The following is a 5038-nucleotide window of genomic DNA, read 5'->3' on the forward strand; positions in this document are numbered from 1 at the left end:
GTATATCCATGCTTGACTCCCAGAAATTGCTTTCTTCGTTGCCTGAAGAGATTAAGCTGAATTTTATGTAACACAGCATAGAGAAAAGGTGTTTTTTCTGTTGACAAACAGAAGCTTGTGTATTCTACTGAGCCAGCACTGTGGAGTAAATGCAGAGCCAGGCAGTTTATTAAGCTAAGGAAGAAAAGCAATGGGAAAAAATGTAATAGCTTGTATGGAAATAACGTGAGGGGCATTGTACAGCTTTCTGTGTGTTCCTGGCATAGGTTTCTGTCAGCAGTGGCTTCACAGCATTAGATAGTCAGACACATTGCTGCTGCGTGCTTCAAAGAGCAGCAGGCTGTTGTAGCTAGAAATGAGGCTCCCAGTCTTCAGCGGAGCCGTTGAAGCTGTTCCTTCGCTCAGTGCTGGGCAGAGCAGATCGTGCGGGGCCGAGCCAAAGAGCTGGTGCTTGGCTAATCCTGCTGAGCCTAAGCTAGGGGCTGAGCCTGGAGTGCCGGTGCGGCAACTCAATCCGTGTTACTACGTGAGGGTTTCAACCGCGTTCAGCCCATGTTGGTCTGTTTTCCCATTTCCTACCACTGTCAGCAATCAAACCCACCTTTGTTCATCCTTCTCATCGCTGCCATAACAGTGCTGAAGTGACAATTTGTCCTCAGCAGCAAGGAGCAACAAAACCCAACCACCTGTCGCCGTGCTTTGAGGAAGCCTGTCTTGGGAGGACACTGGCACTGTAGCAGCTCTCAATGGGTGTTGTGCCCCAGCCTGAGACAGGGCGTTTGGGGGATAATCTCTTGCTAAATGAAGATGCTCAGCTGCTGCTCTGAGCCCATGGCAGTGCTGTTTTCCTGAGCAGAACCAGAGAACTGCCCAGCAAATTCAGCCAGTGGACAACAGCTGGGCAACTGATAGTCCCTCGTCCAAAGCAAAGGTGCCTGTAAGGGCAGTGCCTCTGTGGGTTTAGTTTAAACAATGCCCTTGGGCCTTACCAGGACTCCTAAGAGTGCTGGGAAGTGTTAATACCAGAGTTGGTTGTTAATGGAGCAGTGGCTGTCTAGAGCTAGATTTGCCCTAATGAAATGCTAATAAAATTAGCCAGATTACCTTTTTAATTTCAGTGAGATGAGCCTTTGAACTCGTCTCTCTCTGACTTGAACATTGAACTGAATTTTTAAAACTCCTCTCACACTTTGTTTCAGCTGTTTAACCATCTCTCTTCTCATCTGTGTTTTTCAAGAGCCATGCTTCAATTTCCCCTACAAAATCCTGTCAGGCTATTAAAAATAGCCTCCCCTATGAATGTATTTCATCTCAGCACTGAGGGAGCGAGACGGATTTCGCTTGTGACACAGCAGGTGACGTACAGCGCCTCTCAGCTGCCCAGACATGACAGGATAGCAAAGACTTGGGCTTTGGAGCTTTGGGTGACTGCAATTTAATAAATCTGCTTTTGCCACAATGTGCAAATCCTCAATGTGTGTAATTATGAGCTGGAAATAACTCCTAGCATGCAGTTCTCCTTCTGGTCTGAAATTAATCCAGAGAGCATAGAAGAGCTGCCTGTGTGGCTCCAGCTCAGGGCAGCAGGAGCTGATGCCTCTTTCTGACTCCTGTCATGCTTGTGGCCAGATGCACAAGGCTGTGCAGCCAGTGCCAAGTCCATCACCCACCTCTTGGTTCCTTTCTTTCTAAGCCCTCCCAGCCATCTCAAACCAAGCTGTGGCCCCTGGTTTCTCTGCACAAGCTAACAAGTGTTCTTCTGCACTGTGCTGTTTCTAGTGCAGTCAGATAATGATGCCCTGGGTTTGGGATCTGCTGCTGCATCACTTACAGTGAACCTCACTGGGAATTACATTGGCTTCACACTAGCTGCTTGGTATTTCCTGGGTGCAGCTACTCCTCAAGATCTCTTTACAGTACAACACTTTACCAACAACCTGTAATTAGAGCGGGCATTGACGGAATGGGAACTGCATTTTGAAACGTGCCTTGGGAAGAGTGAAACACAGCAGAGTTAGTGAGGGTTCTGCAGCTGGCTGCCTGCAGTGCTTTCTTGATAAGCTGCTGAAGCCAAGCCTGCCTTCTACATTTAAAAAAAGCTATTTTCATCATGTGGTGGAAGGCCTCAGTAATTCTGAGCAGCTTCTTAATCTTGCTTTGTTACATTCTTCCGTTCAGTTAATCACATTTGCTCTATGGTTTTTTACACAAACTAGCTCGAAACTCGGGGGATTTTATTTTTTTTCCCCACCTAAAGTGTATTTAGAAAGTGTTTCAGTTCTGATAAAGCATTTTCTGTCAGAACCTTTTTTCTGGAGTACATCCCCAGTCAGCTCTTGTGGATGGGATCTTCTAACCAGACCGACCACAGGCAGGACTTTCAGCCCCATAAGCTCTGTGGCTCTGTTCTCATTAATTTTATAATCATAATTTCATAGAATAAATTATTTGACTGAAACTGAATGTCAAAAATTGTTCACAGAAGAGGTATCAGCCTGTTTTTGTTCTCATAAAAATCTGCTTCTTGACACCTTTGCTCTGAGGACTCGTTTTAGAGGACAGGGACAAATCCTTACAGCTGCTGCCCTGTGCAAAGCCTCTCTGTGCATGCAAAATCAGCTGCACAGTGCAATGGTCTGGACTCCCAGCCAAGCATCTGGCCCTCTGCTCAGACTCACTTTTGTCTTACCTTGGACTGGTTTAGTAGAGCTTTAATGCTTTAAGGAAAGAAAGTTTAATTTAAGCACCTCAAAGGGTCTTTTGTTTCACAAGCAATTCCTTATCTCACAGCTGCAAGTGTCTCTTCTTAAGATGCTGGCTTGCTTTTTAGCATCTTCTTTAGGGGGGGTTGGCCACATTTTTTCTGTCTCATTTTCCCTGCAGGTGACCTTTCTATTTAAGAGATTTCAAAGTGTTAATGTCCTTTCTTCCCACTCACTGCACAATTGCTTATGACCCTGTGAGCTCAGTTCATGGGTAAGAGGGAGAATCTCTTTTCTCAGACTCTGGAGACATATTCCAAGCTGTACATTTCTGCCTGCCACAAACCCACTGAGGCCCCTGACTTGCCCAGAGCCTGGGTGAGCACAGGGTTTGGCTCCTGGCACACATGTGTCTGTGGCTGGCTCTAGAAGGACGCAGAGATGTGCAGCTCTCACATTTCACATCTGAGTGCAGCATTTCAGTGCCATTCTGATCCTCAGCCCCTTTGTCCAGCGGCTGTCTTTTGTCACAGGTGCTTCGTGTCCCCTCGAGCTTCTGTATCAGCTCTGTTCGTGAACTTGGTTTTATTTTAAACGCTCTCAAGAGCACACCAGATTTGGAAAGGGCTTCTAAATGAAGGAACTGGGAGACAAACATCTTCAGACCCCTCAGAGGTTTGTGCTCCTCCTCTCTCCAGCCTGCTGGTTGCTTGGGGTATTGGCTTGGCTCGCTCCCCAGGTGTGTGCAGGACCCATGGTGAATGCTTGCCCAGCTCAGCATATTTGCTTATAGCAGTCTGGACCTTAGCTTTAGATGTGTCACTGTGCACACAACTGTTGGTCCCTAAAAAGATGTTGAAGGCAAGTATCAGCTGTTAACCTAAATCTGATCTCTGTTTTGAAGAGTATGAACTCTGATATTTTGTCTGAACAGTCCAGTGTGGCAGCCTGGAGTTAGGCACAAAGTTCTCCTTGGCAGATTTGTGCATCTTGACACCTTCCTTGGGACACCTTGCTCTGCTCACTGCCACAGAGGGGTAACTGAACTACCTTGGTCTGCTTTAGTATGGCATCATGGTTTAGGCCCAGGCCACCTGGCTTTGTTGTGATTGATCCAAAGCCAACTCCACTGAGGCTTTCCCTTCCTTCTCAGTAGGTCAGGAGGGCAGCTCTTCTAGCATGGATTCTATTTGTTCCAGTGTGGAGCCATAGCTGTGGTGCTTCTGCTTTTTCTTAGTACAAGCACCTGCCCTGGGAAATGCTTGCTCATGATTCAGTTCTGAGGCCTTCTGGGGCAGCTGCTGGTTAAAGCCAAGTGAATGAACTGGCCTAGAGAACCTGCAGAAGCTGCCCTGGCTAGTACTGGATGTTTCTTGAAGTGTGGCCTGAAAATGGTGAGGAACAGCAGTCAAGAGCCTCTTCTGAAGGCTTTGTGACTGTCAGCTGACACTCTCCTGCTCCTCTTCCTCAAACATTCCAGAAATGGCTATGACTGTAAGCCCCCAAGTTTTATAGCTCTGCAAACACTGAAGTGTTGAAGCTAAATCTTTTTAATTCCTTGAAACTAATAGAAACTCCTGTGAGGAAACTTAATATAGGGAGAGATGAGGTCTTCTGTTTTAAGTAATGGACAGGATGACTGTTGAATGAGATGAGAACATTAATTTCTGTGCAGGGAAGCTCTTACCAGCATTACTGAGTAAATTCCAGGTGGAACGCTCGTCTCCCCTCACCAATTTGGACCCATAAAGGTCAGGAGAGGGGAGGGGCAGTATCCCACACAGCACCCAAACCCTTGCCAAAGGACTCTAAATAATGTGCTGCTCCTGTCAGCTAAATGGTTTGATACTTCCACGAGGAAGCAAGCCCAAAGCATTGTGACATGAACCCCACATCCCTGACAGGCTTTTCAATATTAAACAGCGTGTGCTGGAGTCAGAACTTGAGGAGCTTAATTGTGTGCTTGAGAGTCAGCCTGCCTCGCGGTTTGTTCCATCCGGGGTGGTGGCACTTTGGAATGCAAGCTCTCAATGGAGCTGCTGTGATGTTTCTGTATTCTGCAATCATCTCTATTTATGCAGGGCCCTTGCTGTAGTTTTCCAGCCCAGAGAACCCTGTGGTTTTGCAGGAAGTGGCCATCCTCAGGAGTGTCCCTGTGCCCTGTCTCTCCTTTCAGCCAGAGTCCAGGGTTTTCCAAGCCAAGTAAATGTCACTTAATGAAACAAGCAGGACCCTGTGCCTCCAGGCACCAAAACCCCAGGTGCCCAGCCCATTGTGGTCATCACAGCTGTTAGTGACGGCACTCCCAAGATCCTTGTTTGCTTCCAACAGGGAGT

This window comes from Dryobates pubescens, chromosome 1 (assembly GCF_014839835.1).
Source record: "Dryobates pubescens isolate bDryPub1 chromosome 1, bDryPub1.pri, whole genome shotgun sequence".
Taxonomy (NCBI): Eukaryota; Metazoa; Chordata; class Aves; order Piciformes; family Picidae; genus Dryobates; species Dryobates pubescens.